At 39.5% G+C, this 24,107-nt stretch overlaps 1 protein-coding gene across 3 annotated transcripts in view; it reads right to left on the bottom strand.

Annotated features, from left to right (window-relative positions):
- TBL1XR1 (TBL1X/Y related 1) overlaps positions 1-24,107 on the bottom strand; it is a 103,574-nt gene that overhangs the window by 38,890 nt on the left and 40,577 nt on the right. For all 3 annotated transcript variants that reach the window (XM_030280824.4, XM_030280825.4, XM_072933561.1), the window contains exon 2: positions 17,576-17,640. The gene's annotated coding sequence lies outside the window, so the exon portion shown is untranslated. The remainder of the gene's footprint in view (positions 1-17,575; positions 17,641-24,107) is intronic.

Below are 24,107 nucleotides of genomic sequence, written 5' to 3'. Positions count from 1 at the left end.
TTGTGCAGCAATTTTACATTATTGGAATCTTGTTATAATCTAACGCACACGATTGCCTTCTAACCATGCCTATAATTGGGCTCTTGGCTCCACAGGCCTAAAGACAGTAATCCAAAACATCTTCCAATTACACTGAAAAATATGCATGCTTGTGGGAAGCTACATTACTTAATTTCCAGACTCAATGGGTCTTTAATAATATGACAGAAGGGAAAAAATGTTTGCAAAAGGACAATCACTTGTGCGTCTCAGAAAATTGTGTGTTCGAAAACACCACCTCAAAACCTATAAACACCAAAGCAGCACTAACAAGATACTTATGGAATATAAGAGAAACTAAAGCAAAAACAGTCAAAAATACATTCAGATGGAAGACTGTATTCCAAGTCTATACATCCAAACCAAACAAGGATCCCAGCCATTAAAAAAGTCCATACTTCAAAACTAGGGTAGGTGTGAGAGTCACTCATGAACTTCACTTGTTTACTTCCAACACATGAACTGCCTATTGCTCCTGCTCACAACCAGATGTGAAGCTCCTTGAATTTATTGGTAGATCAGAAGCAGCTCAAGACACAAGAACCTTGCACAAGAACCATTGCTTCACATTTCCAGTGAAGTGTTTCACATTTCTGGCAGACACTTCCAGTGCACTACCAGGACTGACAGGTAATTTTTAAGATGCCTGAAGTGTTGTTACCTGCTATATTATTTAATAAACATAGTTTACATTTTTTAATACAAAAAGTTAGCAAGTAAATATTACAAGGGCTAGAAGGTTTGCCCAGGTATAGATATGCTTTTTATAGAGGAAAAAACTCTGAAGTTGCCACAGAATCATTTAGGTTGGAAAAGACCTCCGAGATCATCAAATCTAACCTACAACCTAACGCCATGTCAACACATGAAATACAAGAGAATTTTTGCAATTTTTTTAAGTATTAAGAGGTTTTCTTTTATTATTGCTAGAGAATTACAAAACATCTATAAATCTTGTCAGATTAAGACTGCACCTTTTGATGGGTTCTCATTACTACACGAGAATCAGCACGACTATATTAAATACTGCCTGCAACAAGCAGATACACAGAGAAAAGATTTCCTGAGTCACAGGGAACTGAAAATAAAAACATGAACTGTCACACAAAAAGAGTCAGAAAAATATACAGGGACAAAAACTTCAAAACAACCCCCTGACAGTCACTTCCAACATGCCTCAAACTGCCTCTGAAATTAGAGAAATCAGAGAAATCAAACCTGATGTGTCCTGCAGAGTTTGTGTGCCTCATTTGGCCCCAGACACAAACCTCAGCACCACGAGTGCATTACTGGTGTCAGCTCTGTCCTTTAAGCTGGACAAACACTGCCAGCTGTGTTTTATCAATGGACAACAACCTCAAGCACTTCTTGAAATGGCCTGCATCCCCAAGCGATGCCTGGAACACCAACCTCCCCAGCTAAGATCCCCACATCTGTGACTCAGGATTTCCAGGATTGGTTCTCTGCCCAGAGCTGCCCTCTGCACAGCAAAGCACATAAGAGCTAGGAAAAGGAAACCACCCCCACACTCCTCAAAAAACCCAAACCAAAACAAAACAAAAAAAACCAAACCCCAATGCAAAAAAAAAAAAAATTCCAAAAACCAAAACAAATAAACAAACAAAAAAAAACCAACCAAACAAAAGCACTTTGAGATTGCAATCTCTGGCTAGCTGTAAGAAAATGGAAGGAGGGAGCTTGCTCCAAGGGATCTGTCTATCCACAGCTGTTTGATTCACAGCAATGATACTGTGAACTATGCTGGAACATAGAGACACAGTTTTGGGGAGACCAAATACAGAGGAGCTCAGCACCTTTGTAAAGGCACTGAAGCTAAAAGCCACACACAGTTGTTTCCTTTATCCTCAATGCCATGCCCTGCAACAAGCAAACAGCTGCAACCCCCACCCACCCTCTGCAGGTATGAAAAGCCAGAACGCTGTTATCTCCTTGTTGTTACACATCTGCTGCTAATATGGGCTTGTCCTCACACCTGCAACAAATGCTGAGGAGACCTGAATGCAGCAGATGCAGCGTGTGGTTGAAGGGAGCATGGGTGCTTCCACCAACAGGTGAGTTCCACAGGTAACTGCAGCAGGGTTTTAATCCAGCAACAGGAAACACTTCCAAGGACACGCCTTAAAACCTCCTAGCACAGTAGCTAAATGAGTAATGCAGACTCTAGAGATAGAAGGAAACAATTTTTGTTCCCTGTGAGTTGAGCACTCACAGCAAAGTTATTCACACAAGAGGGATGAGATGCAAAGACAGCACACACAAATTCCACAGCTAACAGTCAAGGACCAGATATAACAGCATTGCTCTGTGGAGTTTGGTGGAATACATTTAAAAATATTTGGCTATGTGACAAAACAGATCTAAAAATATCAGACATGTACAAAGCACAATGAATCTCTCACACAGTCTTCCTGCCTTATTATCAATTCAATTAAGAATTCATTAAAAGGACATGTATCACAAATATTATTAATTTACAGATGAATGTGAGAGAGAAGGCAGGAGACAGGGGGAATAGGTAGAAGAGACAAAACCCTATATTGAAGTTTGTCCCATCAGAGCAAACAAAAACATCACAGTTCTTTGGTATAGTAACACACATGCTGTGAGAAGCAATGAGAAGTTGAATGCATGTTTCATTCTGATCCCAAAGGATCAAGCTGCCTGTGAGATGCTCCTTCTTATTTTATTCCTCTTCATTTTGTCTCTGAGCAACACACTTTCAATGGAAGCCTAGAAACTGCTCTGTATTCCACTTTAAACAGGAGTGATGCTGATTTAGGATTCACAAATACAGGTGAGATGTAGACAATTCATCACTGGCTTCCCTCTTAGGCCTTGCCTCAAGAGGGAGACTTCCCTCAGTGGTTGAAGTGTCACTACTTTGAAACTGTCATCCTCAAAAGTGGGTTTGAAGAACATACTAACTTTGCTATCAAGCTTTTGATTGCAATGCTGAATGTTACCGAAGCAAAAGTTTCAGAATTAAACATATATGCAAAGAAGGATACACAGCATAGATGAATAATAGATGCCTATAAATAAGCAGAAAAATAGACTTAGAATATCCACATAACTATTAATTAGTTATTAATATTAGATCACTGGTCTATTTCCTTTCAAATTAGCCACCCACTAGCAAAATGTCAATTGCAAAACAAGGGACTATATTTATAGTACAACCTACTTTGAGTTTTGAGCGACATGTCAGCCACTGCTCAATTAAATACCCCTATTGTGTGCCTTCCCAAATTAATACCCAACTTTCACTACAGGCAACTATATGTACAAAAGCCATGTTGGATTTTTATAGCCTTTATTACATCACATAAGCCGTGACAAAACAAACATTTTTCCATCTAGAAGCGTACACAAAAGAAAATAAAAAGGAGTTAAGTAATGCACTGGAATGAAGCTGAGTGGGACACTGGACACAGGCTAGGAGGAGTGAGTGTCCAGGAGATGATAATAAGAAATTGCTGGATCTGATTTTGTTATTTCCCAGAGAAAGACCAGCTTTGATTGCTGGTACCAGCAGCAGTGCACCATGAGATGCAATACAATGTACTACTCCAGCTTCAGACTGGATTTAAATGGAAGAGTCACCAACAAAGGGGAAAAACCCCAAACTCCTCTGGCAAAACCTGACTGTGTTTGGGACTTCAGAAGAGGAGGGTTAAATTTTTAAAAAATATCACCTATTTCACTGAGTTTTCTTCTAGTTTAGGTTTTGTGATTTCCCCTGAAAACAGTTCCCCTCCCTTTATCTCTCCAGATGCCTGACACTATCTGCAGAAGAGCAGAAAAAAGAGCATCCAGCAGAGGATGCTCAGTGGAAAGCTGGCAGGAGAAACCCTGCAAACACACACTGAATTGCCTCAAGCCTTCTGCTGAGAGAGAAGCAGGACTCATTGTTTCAGGTATGTCTGCCACAGAGAGAAAACAGAAACTGAGACAATCATACAGGAACAACTCTTGAAACAAACTTAAGGCTAAGGAACACCATCCCATCAACAAGAGGGGACTTGTATCCATTCATGTCTCAGTGGATAATAATCCATTTTTACAGTTGTACAGCAAGATAATTTGGAATACTCAGAAATTCTGGAAAGACAGACCTGAGGAGAAACACAGATTTTTGTGCTCAGCTTTTCTCTTGGTGTAAAATCACATCACTTCCCATCAGCTTGCAGGAGGCACACTCCTAATAATGCCATTTACAGAACTTCCTTCTATAGCTAGCTCTTTGAATCTTGAAGGAAAAAATTTTAAAATTCATCCTCCTAGCCTAAGATTTACACAAAACCAGGAGGCCTCTGCCAGCTGTTTAATTTCTCATGTATTTAAGCATACCAAAGCACTTGTACAAGGGAAATCAATTGGAGCTGTAACTAATATTGCACATTGCCAATTCACCTTTAACTCCAAAGGGAATGACGAGAATCCTCAGTTATTAAGATCATCATTTTCTGTCTGAGAACAGGATTGTCTATGGTTTTCCACTTCCTTAACTTATTTTAATCCTAAAATTCACTCTAACACTATAACTATTAAAAAACTGTAAGAAAAAAATCAGGAAAAGGAAACAAAATCTGCAGGAAACAAATACAAAGCTAGCTGGGATCCAAAGCCACTTTCATCACATGGGCTATTTTTAAATCCATTGTACACTTTATCTTTTCTAATAACTGCCACACTTCTAAGCAAAAAAGCTGCAAGGTACTCGAAAAGAAGGTAAGAAAGAAGACATGAATGTGGTTACATCCATCCCCTGAAACGTTTTTTCTTCATATATACTAAAAATATTTAACCCTTTAGGAGATCATTTAAAAATGTTCAGTATTAGAGCGGGCTTGACCAACTAAGTAAACGTCTCTATTATCAGCAAATTCCACTCCAGCAACAGCTGTAGGAATCCACGTGTCTCATCATTATGAATAAAAACTGGAGCCCAACAATCAATAAGCAGTTTTGCCTCTGCAGCTGTAACACCACAACCACCTTCACACAACCCCCGCTTTATATAAAACCAGCACCAATTCAAGACCTAGTTCATATCTTCTGATTTTTCTTCTATTCCAAATCACTTTACTTGCAACACTCACATTAAAACTTGTAAACACTATCAGCAGTAGGAAGATATTTTTTCTTTTTTTTTTTCCCTTGTTTTTTGTTGCACTTACCCTAGGCAAAATTTGCTTTACAGAGGGAAGGATATGTGACATCATTTTTATTATTTCATTTAATCTTTAATAGAAATAGGGATAGAATTTAGAAAGTTAGGCATGTTTTGGAGGTGAAGACAAGTGGTTTTCTACGAAGTCTGGCCTCGTACAGATCACTCAAAAAATCCACGCCAAAATTTTCTTTAAATCACAGGAAAAATTAAAAAAAAAAAATCAAGCAAAAAATGGACACTTTAAGCCTTTTGGTGACAGATGAACACCCTTTTGCAAATAGTATATTTTCAGACTGTTATTATGTAGCCCACAGGTTTTGTGACACTGCTGAGGGAATGAATTTCCACCAGACAAACCACAGACTCCACAGTCAGCCTAAGGTGGATCTCTTGGTAAGAGGATTCTCCCTCCAAGATGCCACAGAAGCTGCCTTTCCGCTGAATTTAACCTAATTAATTGAAATTATTGTCACTGACTATCCTGTTATATAACCACAGGAACAATAAATCCTTTGCCATTGTGCTCGTCACCTGAACTGAAGTTGAGAAAAGAGCAAAATCCAATGACCCTGTGCACCACAGCAAGAAAAGCAGCCAGGGTTATTCCTGAACACAACCTCTGGGTAACCCATGGGGTGCAGGGTCTGGAAGGCAGTCAGAGGCACAAGGATGAGCCAGCACTGCCAACTGATCATGGACTTGAATTTCTGCTCCTTAATCTGCTAGAAAAAACTACTCAAAATATACTGAAAATGTTCTTTTCTGCCTCAGGTCCTGCAAACTGGTCTGTCTGTTCAGCATAGCAACACCGGGATGAGAAGAGACTCACTGTAGATATGCCACAAGATATAGTATTGAAAAACAAATATAGCTCATTTTGTCATGAAGAAAACTGAGATCACTTCTAAGTAGGGCTTTCTAGGCTTGTAGTACTTCAGGTTTATACATCTATATGATAATTTTAGAAATGCTTTGAAAAGTTAATAGCGGATCCGTTTTTGTTGCCTATTACATTGAGAAGCAAACTGCTTAAGCATTAACTACCCTTGACAATGCAATTAAAACCTGACCCATTTTCTAGACACAAACGACCTGCATTTTTCACAGCACAGCCATATGTAACCAAATTCATCTCTATTTACTCTGTCCTCAATTCCACTTGTAATTCTGAAATCTGAGAAAAAAACAAAACAAGAGACTACCATAAATCAGTAGTTGGCAGGAAAACAAGCAGGTACTGTGCAGAGGAGGGGTGGCCACCCCCTCAGCTGTGATTCCATGACTTGTAGAGAAGGAAAAGTCAAACAAGTGCGAAGTTTTTATCACTGCTCTTGCACTCTAAAACAGACAGCAAGCGAATTACGAGGCTGCAAATCCAGGATTATATAAAACTAAAAAACCTCTGGCAGTCATCATCTTTACTACTGTGTATAAATCACAAAATGCACTGATAGAACCCTTGTAAAATCTCTGATGCGGTTTTATACATACTTGGATAAAACGGAGCGGCACAAAAAAAACATCTACAAAACACACAGACAATTAAAAAGCAACATATGCAAGGGATCATGGGGACTTCACTCATTTCACTTAAAATGTTGCTGTGCTGCTTCAGGCACGTCTCTCTCTGCTCAAGGAACCTTCACAACAACTCAAACCAGACATAATGAACATTATTATCACCACCATTTATTTGAACAACTGCATCATCCAAAAGATCTCTTTTTAAGATGAGGCCCCCATTGTGCTAAGGTTGCATAAACAGGTAGGACTTCGTTCCTGTGCTGAAGAGATTGTAATCTCACCAGACAAGGTCAATAAACAACACCAAAGGTCAACAACAAAGTCTCCTGTCCAGGACTTTTGTTGTTTTGTTTTAATATATGTTAGACCATCTGCTACTCTCTCTTATGGACCAAAGCCCTCCAGAGAGTCAGCACCACTGCTGCTGCCAGGTCTGTTCTCCTAGCACACCCATTAAAAAAAAGAAAAATAAAGATTCCTCTTCTGTGGGAGACAAAATACACTGAAGAGTTTTCAGTGATCATGGAAACGCTGAGATGTAACACAGCTTTTCTAGACATTCCTGAAAGTGCCAGTTGTTACTGAGTTAAGATAAATACAATGTTGAATATTGTCATCTTTATCTAAATTCAGTAACTTCTCTGGCCAGTGGAATGAAATATTTGCAGTACTAAATGAGGAACAAATGCTAGCCCCCAGTTTATTTTAGGAAAAGAGCTAGATAAAGAACTATGTAACGAGTCTAATTGTGTCTGGAAAAAAAAACAACATAGAGCTAGCAGTGAAAGAATTGGATTCTCTTATTTTCCAGCCATATAGCAACCAGCCTCCTACAGGCAGGAACTTGCTCAGCCCCAGTGAGCCCAGCAGAAGCACAGGCACTGAGCTACACCAGAGCTGAGCAAGCAGGGAAGTGTTTTGCAGGAACAGGCTGAGAGAGGGAAGGTAAAAGCATCACAGGAAAAGGCACTTTTTTCTGTTCTTGGCTATGGCTGTTGAGCTGAGTTAGGGAATTTCTTATTAAACAGCTGAAGCTCTAGAAATTTGCAGCCATTATCCTAGTGCGAGGCAAAACGTTCACAGGCACTTCTGCCTGGCTACGCTTCACTCAGCAAATATTTAGTATGTTTAAGGTTCCCAAAACAAATTATTTTTTTCCTAGGTGTTACTGAAACCATCCATATAGCTCGCTTAGATTTGACTCAAAGTGATAAACAGATGCATTTCCTACAGTGAAGACCACACTTTACAGATCCTACAATCCTCCTGTACTAAGATAAAATGAGAGAAGGAAAAAGAAGCAAAACCCCTACTTCAAAATGATGCATTTTGGAGGATTTTATGGCATTCACAAATTACAACAGAAACAATTGTCCCCCTCCCCCTTTTCAGTATACTCCTTTCCATTTAACCCAAGATGTCTGTCATGAAATCCTCCTAGGAATTCATAGCAAGTTAGGGAACACTTTGCTTTTTGACAAATCCTCTGTACTTAAGGAATGCAAGTGTTTCCTTCACCCAATTCTTCAACTACGCTTCCTAATTATAGCACTCTCACAGGATTTCAACACATGCTGGCAGAGGCGCTGTGTATCACACCGAATTTAAAGCTGAGGTAGCCACAAAACTGCTCTTCAAACCCCCTAAAACCATGCACATGGTAAGACTGCACTGGTATTTCTCAACCCTAACACAGTGTGCAGGGAGCTGCTTGTGGAATTGAGCCACAGCATCATTTTCCCAATTGTCCTAAGTGCTCCTCAGCTCCCATAAACTGTCCAAGGAAGGGCTGGGAATTCACACACTTCCTTAACAGGCCCTTTTGCAGCTGACCTCCAGGCAATTTTTTAAGTTGACCTCTTGACAATTTTCATGGGTGTAGCCAGGGAAATGCGTGAGGCAAGGCTGGATTTATTTTAAATAAATAATTCCTCTAGCATGAATTAATTTTCCAGTGGAAGATTCCTGTGGATATAGCACTGCAAATACATACTGCCATGCTACCAGGGCAAGAGAATAAGGAAGGAAGTGTGTTACTCTGTGACCCAGACCTGCTCCAGGGATGTCCAATCTCCTTTCCCTACTCAGAGCACTGTGCCTACAAATCACCACAGATTTTTCACCAGTTAAGTCACAAAAATATCTGGAACAATTGACTTCACTTAAGCTGCAATGCTTTTTTCTTCAAAAGCAAGCACAGAGGTTCCTAACTTATGAGTCCTGCATAGTTGACATCTTTTTAAGTTGATGTCACACATCACAGCCGTAACTTGGCACTTCTAGTAACACTCTGCTCGAGATTTGCCTTTCCTGATGTTTCTCCATTCCTGCACTTGCAAAACGTCCCACATCCATCTTGGGGTAACAACAGAACCTCAGGAACCCTAAAAATGACTATTTTTTTCGCCATAGGTTTGCTATGTATAGACGCCACGAGTTCTTTTCAGAATGATTTAGAATTTGCGCACATAACACTCCTTTTTCAAAGCATAAATTTAAAGATTTACGTAACAGATTAAATTGTCTTCCAAATCAGACAAAAAATGAGTCCAGGACTTGCTTATGTGCTTCTGAATTTGCTGAACTATAGTGTTTCTGATCATTACACTGTTTTCTCCCAGGCTACAGTTTCTGCCCCATATCAGAGTTCCCTCATAACCCAACCCCCACGAACTCCAGACACTTGGACATCAGGTCCAAGATATTTCAGAGGATCACATATAACACTCATTCCTCTTCCAAATATGTCACAATCTATATCCAACTGTGGACAGACTGAAAAGCAGTCTGATGAAAATGGGGAGCTTTAACAGAGACAGTCCAAGTGCAAATCAACCTCAACAGGGTAAACCCTGCAACTGCCTTGACATGGGCATTTTGCAAGAAAAAAAAAAAAAAATCAGGAGTTTAGGTAGTTTGCATTATGATGAAAAGTAAATTCAACTGAAATATATGGACCACCAAGGATACACATGTGAATAATAAAAAACACAAGCCACCAAACAAAAGAAAAACCACCAGAACAAAATGGCAACAGTTGTTCCTGTGGGCAATGAGGAGGCCAATCCACTGAGAAATTTGTCAGCTTCAGCAAAAAGGACGTTAAAACAAAACTGGATGGGTCAGTGGGAGCAACTTTGCTCCCCAGCAGCCGATTCACCACAGCTCCCAGTCTGAGACAAGAACTGGGACATGCAAGAGTCTGCTCACCAACTGGGGAGGACTTTAAAACAGGAACCTCGTGAACTGCAGCAGCATAGGAAAAATCTTAATAATAACCAAAACTGAACGGTTCAGCAAAAAAAGGATTTTGTTTTTAGAAAAAGTTAAATATAAAAGAAGCCAGAAATTAGGCCAGTGGAAAGGTATGCCAACAATCTGTTCTAAGTTGCATGCACAGTCACAAATTCAAACACATAGCAGTTACTTGCTTATCATAAGTAGTATGAAATGTGTACAAAAAAATGATCCTGCCTAAAGAGCAGCACATCACCTTGGGGTATCAATGGTAGGAAATATTAAGTTGTATTTTGTATTAGAGCAAAACCCCAGAATCCCTAATGTGGTTTCCATTTGCTATTTACGTAATTAAGTCACCTCCTCACGGTTCAAATACCCTTACTTACTACTCAGGTTACTTCCAATTTCCCAGATGGTCAGTCTCCAGAAAACACTATCTGAGCCTCAGCCACTTCTTGGTTAAATCCATTATGATGGCTTATTAGTAGAATAATTTATCAGCTGTTAAAAGAATATTTGCTACAAATTTGTTTTCTTATGTAAATCAGGTTCCATGAATTAGGATGGAATTCCAGCCTTTTCAAATTCACTTTAATGTGAAATGCTGACATCAAGTCATAACTTCATTTGATTATTTTTTCTGTTTATGTTATTAGCAACCATTTTTTCTGGCACTCTTTCCTGTTCCAGTTCAATCATTCGGTTGAATTACTTGAACTCCTGATGAACTGCACCAAAAAAAGGAAAATTAACTAATGCCTCATTTGATCTTGTGACCATAAAACTTGTGTTTTCATTCCCTCTTTAACCTTTGACCATCTATTTTCCCCTTAATTTGCGTGTTATGTACCTGATAGTTTTAAAATAGTTTCTTTTATTCATGGAAAAAGACTCTGCTCTAATGGTTGATCTGCCCTCTGTTCATTTTAACCACCAGTGACTCTATTCTGGATTCTCATCAGTAAGCAGACACTTAAAATCACTTCTTCATAGCCCATCATGTATGAAATTTGGCTTACTGTATGCCCTTTGCCAGAAGCGCATGGCTGTTCTCATAAAAAGTGTCACCTAAGCTAAAAGAGAAAGCAAGTTACAAGCAAGTGAAATGGCTGATTTTATAAAAGCTCCTTTGCCAGTTTCCCAGAATCAGCGAAGTTGGAAGAGACCCACAAGGGTCATCGAGTCCAACTCCTTGCCCTGCACAGAACCATCCCCACGTCACACCACACGCCCAGTTCATTGCTTTATTCAAGTCCTCTCCTTTTCACATTGTTATGATGGCCTTGAATTTATCTTATGCCACTGGACTTAGCTTTTTTTTTAAGCAGTTGTTAAACACCTGAACATCAGATAAAGTATTTTTAAAATACATGTAGACTGCAATAAAATATGGTCTATCTACAACCCAAAGTGCAAGGAGATTTCATAAATATCATTAAGGTCAAAGATTCCAATTATGGCTCACATTCGACATCAATACCCTCTATTTGTGTGAATATTAAATTCATGGATGCCAATCCTACATACACATGCTCAGTATGGGATTCAAATCCCTTGTCTTGAATAGTTTCTTACATTTGTTCACTAAATTACAATAAGAATGCTACACATGACCTTTATTTACAAATATGGGTGCACTAATCCACTGCTACAATTTTTGCTTCTATCCACTTGATGAACAGAAGACTTGAAAAGCAGATACAGGCTTCTAGCCATGCCATCCATGCTGATGGCCACACAGGGTCCTGGATTTGAAGGCCAGCAGGTCTCTGATTCTCCTGAGTAAATAGGAGTCAGCATCAGCAGTGTCATTCCACACAGCCTACAGACTTCCTATTGTTCTGCAGCAATATTCATTACCTCCCAGCACCAGCACTGCTGAAAATAAGGGCAGCTTTTACTTTTGTTAACTTGAGCTAACACCAACTTTCTGTTGACAAGAAGGAAACCAGGATCAAGGCCTGATGATTCAAGTGACACAATGACATGGTCTCCTGTGAAATCAGCCTTGCTGTTCTGCAGATGGCAACACTCATGTGCTGGGACACAAAAGAGCCCGTCCTTGGGTTTTCTCTAACATCCTACTTCATGTACACCCAAAAGCCAGTTTAATTTTTTGACTGTGCAACAAACTTTGTCAATGTTGAGAAGACTTTATGCTGTATTTATAATTCTTTCATAGAATAGAGCAGGAAAAAGGTCATTTCAGGTTATACAACTTCACTACAGGCATATGGCAGAGAATCCAGAGCAGAAACACAAAATTTCCCTCCCCTCTAAAGCAGATGGCATGCTGATCAAGTAAGATATAATCTAATGCTAACTGCACTACTATCATCTATTGAACCAACACCAGTATAAAACAGTAAAGACAGAAAAAACCTAAGGCAGGGGAGATGAAGCATAGGAAGACAACAATGAAAAAAACAAAGCCAGCTGTAAGAGAAGACAATCTATTGCAGGAGAAACAGCCTCTTTTCAGGTACATTTAAGATTTAAAACCTAGAAATGGCAGTAGATAAGGAATAGCAATGGCCCTCACCCTGTTTTAGATGTTCTTCTAGCTCAAGATACTGGCCCAGTTCCCTTTGCTCTTGCACTGCACTGGGCACCTGCCAGGGGCTAAATATCCCAGCTGCTTAGATAATTACATATTTATGATTTTGCCGAGAATTCTTAGTCAAAGCTTATTTTTGAACTGTAAAATGCTTAGAGAAACAGCAGAGAAAGTTCTCTGACAAATGCTACTTCAAAAGAGAGCCAACACTTCAATTTTTTTAAAGGACGTTCATTTCCTTTTCAGTTGATTCATTCAGTGGTGGAACTTTAATGACAGAAAAAGGAGAAAAGGGTGTTTTCCCTCTCAGTCAGAAAAGAATCTTGCTAGTGTATTTAACTTGCTCTCTGAAAAGAAACAGAAAATTCCAAAACCCTTCCAAAAATGGTACAGAATAGTGTACATACGATTTTTAATGCTTACCACAGTTTGCACGCTACCACACGATGGAACTTTGCCTTTGTATCACATTATTGGTAGTATTTCCTCTTCCACACATAAACCACTAGATTAGCTAATTCATGCTGATCCAATAAATAGAATGATGTATGAACAATTTTAAATACAATTGTTTAGCCACAACAAATTATCAGACAAAATACACTGCTCTTCACCTTCCTGCATTAATAATAGCATTCACTGATTTCAGAAGGACCAGAACAGTCCAAAACTTCATGGTGCTGGTTATTTTAGACTATTTCAGCACCTGCTAGAAATAACTTTTTTTATCCTTTTAAGGCTGCACTCCATAAACTGTACAACCAATAGCCTCAACAGTAAATTTCATGAGCACTTTTAGGCCCTACTGTTCAAAGTGCTTTCAAGCTTGCTTAGCTTTATGCATGCAAGTGCTCCTTATTTATATGGCAAAAGAACTACTCCTACACTAAACGTTACATGTAGGCACATGCATTTGTATTTCATAGAATAAGGGCCTTAGTCTTGCAGGGTTATTTATTTTGAATCAGTTATTCTAGGTTCTTGAGGGCAACATTTTTAGTACTGTCAAGTTTCATAAACTTTGGAAAGCAGGGGTCCTGTTCTCAGTATAATGACAACCAATCTTCAGCTCCACCACCTTACACAGAGCTGCTCATCTGCAGACAGTCATTTTAGACACCTCTAGCTGAGAGATGCCATTCAGCTCCTCTTGAAACAAAGCCAGTTTTGCAATGCCAGTGCAAAAGCCTTGGAGCTAGAAGCACAGACCTCCAGCCACCCTTGGCAGGTGCCAGCAGAGACAAGGTTTCCTCACCAACCCCAAATGTCCAGCTCATATCCCCTCGCTTGGTTGTCTTCCTTTGCATGGAAGCATTTCAACATGCTGGCCTGGCAGATCAGTATTTGGATGGGTTTAGCTGCTGGGGAAGCACAGGCTAATAGTTATATGCATTTATTCATTCACCTGTCTCCTAAGGAGTGTGAAGGTCACAGGACCTGTACCTGAAGGCACCACGAAGGCATTAAAATGAAAAACAACTTGCTGCAATCTTGGGGAAATTTTTGCAGACATCTTCCAGTGCCTTCACTTAGTGTGTGACTTACTCATTCTCCCCAGCTCCTCCAAGCCCTCCTGCTGTTTCTGAGCTAAATCCCCTGTAGGTAATTACACTGAAATGTTGCACCCATGGATTTGCTGGCCCAAGAGACTCAGAGCCTGCAGAGCTGTTCTATCCCATCTCTTAAGTGTAGGAACAGTTGACAGAACACACAATAGGTGTGTTACACCCTCCAAACACAGTGTAAGATGTTTGTTCACCTAGAAGTAGGCAGCACTGAAAAGAATGGATTTAAATCACCTACTTGGTATTCCCCCACAAGACTGTGAGGACATGCCTTAGCTGTTGATGACTCTGCTTGCCTGGGGACTAGGTAATTTTGTGTTCCATCCTGAGACCTTACCAGTGCCAGCTAGTAATAAACAATAATATCCTCTATTCTCTTCTGCACTGGACTTTTTAACTGACCAGGGTGTTAATCTTTGTCAACCCATCCATGTAAAGGCTCAGAACCTGGACACAGTGTTTTCCAGGAGGCCTGTGAGAAGGGCACCACATGGTCCTGCTTGAGCCCTTCACAGCCCTTTCTGGTTACCTCTGCAAAATTAAACCCATCCCAGCAAGCTGTCATAGGACAGTCACAAACTGGTAGCTCCCACCTTTCTGTAAGCTCCTGGGTTTTGCACAGTCCATTCTGTATTTCTAAATCTATAAGTGTGTATAAATACATGCACAGATAAGCACACTCCTATATTCCCACATTATTTATCTGAACACACACAAACCTGCTTCAGTGACTTGCAAAGGCAGAAAGGCAAAATGGTTTGCTTCCAAAACTCACAAAGAAGCCTTGCAAGACACAATGGAAAATCTCTCTTGGGAAAGATACAGGTTCCATCACACAATAAGAAAATTTATTTCCTAAAGCCCTTGTTGAAATCCTGATGTCATCTTTTGCTTAGACCCAAGACTTTAAATTTCTGTTTCCAACACATTCATTAATTCTTGTGACCACAGATTAAGTACCCAAGTATCAGCCCCTAGATAAACCTTCAAAATACTAGAAAAGTAGCAAGAGACACTTTCCTGCAATTACCAGGCCTTTTTCATTACGCCTTTGCAGCTTTCCTTTGACATTGTGAGGAACATTAAATTTGGCTAGAAAAATGGGGAGGAGAACTTATACCCACTGAACACAGCCATGCTATATCACAATATCAATATTTAATTTTCTAAAGAATTGCCAACAACTACAATAATTTTTAAGGAGTAACTAGTATTTTACCCTATTTGGTTTATCAGTTAACATATGTATACATATCGTAACATAATATGATACAAAAAGTAAGCTTCTTCTAATTACTTTGAAAATTCAAAGTCTAAGAAAACAAGAGAAGAGGATGGAGTATGTGCCAATTGTTATTTTGGGGTTTTTTACTACTAAGAAATGGAATTGACAATCAAGATTAAAACATGACCAAAAATGCTACAACCATTTCTCAAGGGAATCAGAAATTAATTTTTTATTCAATTATAAGTGTTGAACATGGGCAACCACGGTTAAAGCAAAGCCTGTCTGGGACATGTACATAACCTGCTTACCTCAGCAACCTCTGGCCCACACTTTGTTTACACACAGCAAAGACAAAAACATAAAAACCTCAAAGTCTCTTACTGTACAGGTTTAGTCACAATTACTTTGGGGATGGTAAAAAATATGTCTAGCTTGTCTCTTAAATCTACATTCAAACTATTTCAAAGTTAATCAGTGGTGAGTCATGGTTTAGAAATCTCTTGAATAATAAAGTATAACAACTTATATCACAAAAACAGCCCTCAAAGACAAGAGTGGGGAGTACTTCACTGCAAGTAACAGCTGAGTATGTTTTATGATCACTGTAACAACTACCATGCCCTTGAGACTGTGCAATTCTGAATTTCTAATATAATTTGTAGGGGGAAAATTAGGACAAAATGCAGTAACATTTCAAGTACAGTCTCACAGAATTTTAAAATTTTATGAAGTATAAGGACTAGGTTAATATGAAATGAGTCATGTTTTTAAGAGAGGCAGCAATACAGATCAGTATCTTAAATCATAACTAAAATAACACTCAACCACTACAAAATAAAAAGAAAACAGAGTAGCTTTTTGCTGGAAAAAGGTCAACAACAACAATAAAGATTTAACAATACTAGAAAAGACTGAAAGCACTGCTTATTTCAGGACTGAAAAGTTAAAATACCAGTCTGAGCGACCAGGTATACGCTATTCTTTCTCACTCAACAAATCCATTCCCTCATGAAGTTCATCCCAAATTAATATAAATTCTACTCATATCAACTCAACCTAAAAACCAGACTATTAAACAACATCCATGCTTGATGCAGATATTCTGATTTCAGAGGTCTATTTGCTTTACTTTGTAACAAATATATTACATTTCACTCCATGATGTCTTTGGGAGTTAGAATTTCTCACTACCTCAAAGTAAAGGAGTTATATCCATGCAGACACTTCGAGCATCATTTTCCTCACAAGGCAAAGACAGTGGAGTTGCAAAGATGTAAGTGAGGCTGTAATTGATTTACATATGCTTTAGATCCATTTCCACATGCAAACCAAGGGAAACCAGCTCAGCTCTCAGATCCAAAATTGAGTTTTCAAAGCAAAAAGTTCAAAACATTACGCCTTTAACTTCTGCACTGAGCACAAGGAGAGAGAGATGCTTCAAATACAGAATTCACACTGGCACTTTATGCATTTAATTCTTAAGGCTAATGCTGAAGGTACCACTCTTGTACACCTCAACTGTGACAACATAAGATACCAGAACTGCTAGAAAGAGGTTGTTTGATCAAAGCTGAAGCAGTGAGTTCCAGTCCTCCCCTTCAGGCCTCAGCTCTGCTTTCCATCTGCACAGCTGTCAGGAAGCACCAGCAAACCATAAGCATAGCCTGAAAATATGAATTTGCAGCAGTCTGTAACACTAACATTCAGAGATGGAGTAAGAAGATTGCCCCTTTCTACAGAAACTAAGATTTTAACTTCACTGGTCTTACACTGCCAAATGGGCTGAACTAAAATACACCTGACAGCGCAGAGCTGGTTCTGGTACTTTTTCTGGGAAAAGATGTTAGTATTGAAACAATCTGCAGAGAGCTCCCAAGTGGGGGCAAGAGAACACTCGGCTTGGCTACAGCTCACCCCAAACAGGCTCTGGGCCAAAGGAGGAAGCAACACCAGTTACCAACAGGATGAGCTATGTCACTGTCAAGTCACTCTTCTCACTTCAAAATTAACATGCTGCCCTATTTTCCACAGGATAAAACCAGGTGTAATTGTAATATTTCTGTCAAACAGTGTAATGGTCTAGATGTTCCTTAAAAAATGAAAATAATCCACTTAAATACTAAAAAGTAGTTATTCTAAAAATACTATTTACAGTGTAAGCCTGCTAATGGCATGTGTGCAGAGAGAAACCATGCCACCTTTAGTCAGTTAAAAAAGGTACTTACCATTGGCAGTGCATTGATATGCAGAAGTTTTCCTTTCGGGTGCCTCTTGCCACAGAAGGGCGATGCTGACAGGGAAATAAGGAGATAAAATGGGAAATGTTAGTATTTATTATCTTGAAACCACAGCTACTGACATCTAAACACTTTGAAAAGCCCCAAACAAAAACCAACATTCCAGTAGTATGACTTACAAAATGGTTATATCCACTGTGAAGCAGTAAAAGAAAAATAAATCTGTTTTCCTAACACATCTTGCACTAAATAACTCCATTTATATACACAGGTGTGCCCCAGAGTTACCAACTCCAGCAGTGACCTCAGTGATTAAAAAAAAAACACCAGTTCACACTAACTGCTATCAACACTTGACAACATGTAAATAACAGAAATCTTCATAGTGCAAAATTCAAGAGAAATCTTGTCCACCTTTAAAACCCAAAGAAAAACTTAATCCAAACAAATCCAACTCTCCTACATTTTAGTAATTTTCTTTACATGTCAATAGTAATTTTATGCGCCCTACAATAAAAAACTAAGTATAAGCACACAGATTTTGACATCCAAATATGAGGTAGCTCCATCCACTACAACATTCATTTTTATTCATCAGTGACAAATGATTTTTATCCACACTAATATTCCTGAGTGGTTGCCCTCCATACAAATACTTGCCAGACAACTTTTCTTTAGGACATAATCTAATCACCCACTCAAAGAGCAGGAAGGGTGACAGATGGACACGGGTGACTAATGAAGTATTACCAGACTATTTTTAGATTAAATTCTTTACCAAGCATCTGCAACCTGTGGTCAATAAACTTTTACTATGAGTAAAGAGTAACTATAGTTTATGGGACTCATGATCAACACGAGGTTCTCACATGCAATTTTCAAGCTCAACCAGCAGGAAATCATTCATTATAGAGCCATTTTTGGACCCAGCCAAAAAGAAAAAAAAAAAAAAAAAGCTGCAGCATTTGGGCTTATTTTATTCTTAGAAGACCCCACAAGGCAGGCAGTAACATCACCTTCACACAGTGCAAGCAAGAGGCACTGCAGAGGATGCTGAGGAATGCAGGAATGCTGGGAATTGAAAGAATTTGCCAACATGCTCTTATTTCCTTGCTTAGTTGTACTTGTGTTGCAGAAAATATGTAAATAGGCTGAGTGAAACTCCACTCCTCAGGAGGTACAGTAGCCTATGCAAGGCTACTCAGAAACCTTTTTTTTCCACAGCCGCTGACCAGCTGAGAAGAGAAAGCTTTAACACCCACCCTGCAGACCCCATATAAACATTATTTACTTATAACAAGTGTTTTCCTTAAAAGCAGAACAAAACAGCAACCAACCAATATTCTTTTGAGAACAATCTAAATCATGATGAAAGCTGTGTGCAGAGAAAGGCAGAGGAGGGCCCTGCTTCTGAGTGCGACGCTTGATTTGGGTTATTCCATTTGGGAAGGAACACCGCAAACATAAATAAAGGGATGATTGCACAGACATAAACCATTTTCTTCAAGGAAAAAAAGGCTTTCTTCAGTACACACTGCCCAAACTGTCTCCTTCCAACATCTCTTTGCCCTTGTGCAATCTCTAGTGCAGTACTTATCATCGAAGCCAGGGAGGGAAACCTTTCCGCCTGATCCGTGGAAGAGACTTCTTGTCCTTTGCTTTACATCTAAACAGGGCAGTGACACGGAAAGAAGCTGGAAGCAAAGACTCAAGAGAGCAGAGAATTAGAAAAGAAAGGGTTCACTGACTTCATTCCTCACTCAATGTTAATTGGTTGTAGGCTCCAGTTTTAAATAAGGGCGCTTGAAGCGACGTGTAAACATTTAGAAAACTCTGCAATGTCCTTCTTCAGAATCAATTGCCGAGTACAAACACCTCATCAGCAGCTTTTTTTCCTTTCCAAATTTATCTTACTGGATTTTGGCATGTACCTTGAAACAATGCAAGTGACAGTTATAATTTATTGATTTCAGACTATCTTTCACCTTTATATTCCAGCATGTTACAGTGATTTAAACAGAGGCCCAGATGTAGTAACAGCTATTCTACATGACACTTAAAGGGCATCTGGTGGATTATTTTTAAGTTGATAAAGCACACCCGAAGAACGCACAGCAGCTTGTGAGTTTGGATCCTTCATCTTGGAGGGGCTGGGAACAGCTCACCACTGCCTGGTGACTGACGTGTTCCACATCAATTGAAAACTGCTCCCCTCAACTTGAAAAGAAAGATGATTTTGATGAGCACAACGTGTGCTCAGAGCCAGTGCTTACAAGGTTTGCCCACACCAGTTTTTCTGCACAAAATGACATAACTGATGCCCGTGTCCCTCGGAGATTTGGGGCCAAACACTCTGTACAACGCCTGACATCATCTCCCTGTGAAGAGCATCCTACCCTGCCGCGATGTACAGAGACCAGCCATGCCCCAGGCCTTAAACCCAGGGTGGCTGCATGAGCCAGGCAGTTCCCACCTGCAGGGCTAAAACCAACACACCAAACCACCTTCAGCAAAGCAGCAAATACACATCCAGGCTGCTTGCACAGATTGGGCTGCTGCTATCAACCGAGCAATAATTGTGTGGTACCAAGGAAACCACAGATAAAAACAACCCTGGCACCAACAGAGTGACAGATCTGGTTATAAACACACAGTCCAGATGTGCACTGATGTTAGTCCCTACCGGTTTCCAAACACAATCAGTTCAAAGCAAGGATTTCCTTAAATGCTACTTGCAGAAATGTTTAACCATTTCCTTCCAGAAATGCTGCTATTGGTGCTACTTTCTCCTTCCCAGACATTATGCTGGGTTTGTGTCACGGTTGAATCAGTGTTTTTTGCGTGAGCTTTGAATTGCTCCTGCTCCCCATGTGAACTTGTGCTTCTTTCTAATCCTCTTAGGATCACACTGTTTAAACTACTTTCTGAGATTTTGGTGCTATTTGATTTTAACAACAAATTTCGTCACTAGATGTTGTGCCTTCTGAATCACAAAAGCCTTCTAAGGACACTGTATCTTTTCTTCTAAATTATCCTTGAGTATGCTGCTTTTATCTGAATTCAGTATCTGGAAAAAGTGTCCCAATCAAAACAGAATTAAAAATAACTAAATCCTGGATATTCCCCTCAGTAGCTAGGCTGCAAAAAACCATGAGACAATAACTTTAAAAGACTAAATTGAAAACTAATCACTCCATTGAATCCTTCCTTTCATTTGGTTAATAGGCACATACAAAGCTAATGGTGATTCTACCACTGCTGTGCTTGGAACATAAACAGAGAAAACCAAAGTTATTTCTTTTAATCACAGTTCCACAGTGATGTATGGCAATTTTTTTAAAGCAATTCAGCACATCTACAACAACATCTGCTTTTCAGTTCTGACAGAGAGGCTAAACTGAGACAAATACCAACTTAGAAAATTCAGGAGAAACAAATACACACAAGTGTGTGTGGGGGGGGAATCAGCAGCACACACAGGACATCGTTAAAAAGTGTCTTTACTAGAAAGTGGTAGGCAGCAATAGAGCTCCTAGTGACAAAATAACATGCACAGACTGCTCCTGTACTTCACCCAGGAGCATGGTGTGGGTGAGGTTGTCTTACAAAAAGCCTTGAGAGTATCTAAGACCTTCCCAGAGACATATCCACCCAAATCCCTAAACTCTACCTGAAACAGCTCTTCTCTGTCAATTTAGTAATTTTTATTTCCTGATCTTTGTTCTTTTACCTTTAGTCCATCAGAAACATAGAAAAACCTGATGTAAGCTGACCTTCCAGATGTTTGAAAGAAGAAATGCTTAACTTGTACATTAGTATCACATTAAAGCTACACAACTTTCCATGCTTCAGGAATCCTCTTACATAGAATAAGCACCTGTATGTCCATGGACTCATATGAATCAACTGCTAAAACAAAGGGTATCTGAGGGGATAAAGAATAAAAACTGAGCAAGCAGACAGAGAAAAAAGTATTCTGGAGAAAAGTTCATCCAGACACAGCAACCACTCATTGCAAACCCACAGAAACAGGATTCTCTGTGCAATGAGAAACACAGGACAAGTCAGACCAGAACAAAACAATACTGCAGAAATTTAAACACCAATTTCTGTAAAAGTCAAGAACAGAGGCAATCACAGAAAACAGCTCACAGCCAACTGAAAGGGAAGGAAGCTGAATTGCTGGAGAGGAAACCAACTCGGCCAACTCCATTAAAAGCCAATAATGCACCCCAGTAATCTTGTCAATACCAATCAGCTGGTAGGAAGGCAAGCAGCGCTGCAGCACCATTTCACTTGCAAGGCATTTAAATGAAATTCATTAGCAAGTAATCCAATTCACATAAACTGGAAGTTAGAAGGTCCTAGAGAATGAAGTTAAACCCAGTCTAGACTGGGAAAGAGTATAGAGTTATTACCCAAAGCACTCTTATGCCAAAGCACCTTAAAGCACTCACAAAACCCTACCTGCTATCTGCAGGATGGGGGTGAAAATTCGAGATAGTTTCCGATTTGTGGAGTTTTTCTTCCAAAATAGTGGACATAAGGACTACTGGCATATTGATCAAAACAGTAGCATATTGGCAAATAATTTTTCTGTGTTTATAGTCTTAGAACTGAGTTTTAAATTTAAATTCATTGCTGGAATATTAATCAATAATAAAACAACTTGTCAAACTGGGTGCTCTCAGCAAACACACTTCAAATAGGAAAAAGATTTTTCCTTCTCTAAAAAAAAAAAATAAATAAAATGTGATGTGTAACATTCAGGGACCACTCTGTTATTACAGATTTCAAATACATACCTAAAAAACTGAACCAAGACACACACAAAAAAAAAAAAAAAAAAAAAAACCACCAACAACAAAGAAAAACTTCTTTTAAAAAATCAGATTTTTTTTTCCATTCCCTTTCCTCAAAGTAAGAACTGACTTATTTCCCATGATACTAATTCAGCTTTCTCCAGCTCACTAAATCAACTCGGCTGCACTGGTGGGGTGAGAACCCTTCCCTCCTCCACTCAGAACTCAGTCCCAGTTAACTCAGATGAGCATTCACAGCTGAAGGAAGGCCACAGCTGCTTTAGCCAACATGGAAATGTGTTTGCAGGGAACTGATAGTTGCAAGGTTAGAGGGACTTTTAAATTGATCCCCAACGTGGGATATGGAACAAAGCTCAAACTGCTTTCCTGGGAAAATCACCTTCTGCTAACAGTGCTTGCCTCATCTGTGTTTTTAGACAGAGACTGTGTTTCAGAACAATATATTCTTCTGCTTTGGGATTCACAGTAGCCATGCAGAAGAGCTTATCTAGATTGTAGCAAGCTTAATTTACTGCATTAATTAAAACTGTGTCTCAAATATGCCATGATTTGGTGAGGTGAGACACATGTTTTACACAGACATCACATTTGGAAGTAGGCTTAAAATGTTTACATAAGGAAATCTCCCAAAATAATAAAAGGACTTGACAATATTGTGTTATTTCCAACCTCAATGTGTGTAAGCACCAGGGGAGCCCTGGCTGGGTTTCCCTCAGTGGTGGTACCACTGCCACCTTTAGTTCTTAGGGCACCCAGAAGTCACACAGGGCATTCTTTCAAACTAACAGCTCAGATGTACATTTGTGCCAAGCCAAGCTAAGGAGCTGCTGAGGACATCCAGACAATGCAGTGGGGCTTGGTTTCTGCTGCAAGAGGTGTTTGCAGACAGCCTGACGTCAACAGGCTCAAGCTGTCCTGCTGTGGCCACTGACCCTGAACCCTGGGCACACCCAGCGGTGCTGAAGTGACTCTCCCTGCCTGAGGACACAGTAGGAAGGCTGGCTGCCTTCTGTCTGCCCACTGCAGGAATAATTCCCAGGATACCTGCCCTTGCAGCAAAGGGTCAGGTTTAAAAACAAAGGTATTCCAAAATGTTCCTAAAAATCTACCTTGCTTGTGATATTGGCTTTGTGATAGTAGTAGCATGGAGGCTGAAGAGCTGGGATCCAATAATTCCTTTAAAATAACCCTCAAAATTATAAGTTACTCTTAAAACTCAAAAGGACTTAAAAAGGTATGAAAACATTTTTCTGAAAACTTTAAGTTGTACCAGAGGCCAAAAGCAAAGTTGGCAGTGGAGCTTGGGCTCATACACTCCAGGTGTTCCTGGGATACAGCTTCACTAAAATAAGGTACTTATAATAATGTGTTCCAGATTCTTCCTAAAATTATTATACTATTATTATTTTGTGCAAAGCCAGAGAAAAACATAAGCCGCTCACACTGCCAAAAAAGATTACACTGAATACCCTGAAATCATCAATTACACGCATCAAGGAATAATTTCTCTTTTTTTAAATTATTTTTCAAAAATACTGGTCAACAAAAGCTGATGCACTTGTGCTTACAGAAGTATCTCATTTCCCCAGGAACTTTCAAAACTGAGTAACACCTGAAGAGCAATGTACTCAGGCAGTTGTATCACCTTTCCAAACAACTACTGCGTCTCAGTCATATTTCCACACAACCTACAGATG

Source organism: Taeniopygia guttata, chromosome 9, assembly GCF_048771995.1.
Source record: "Taeniopygia guttata chromosome 9, bTaeGut7.mat, whole genome shotgun sequence".
NCBI lineage: Eukaryota > Metazoa > Chordata > Aves > Passeriformes > Estrildidae > Taeniopygia > Taeniopygia guttata.
Note: the sequence above shows the minus strand (reverse complement) of the source record. Positions and strands in the feature narration are given on the sequence as shown.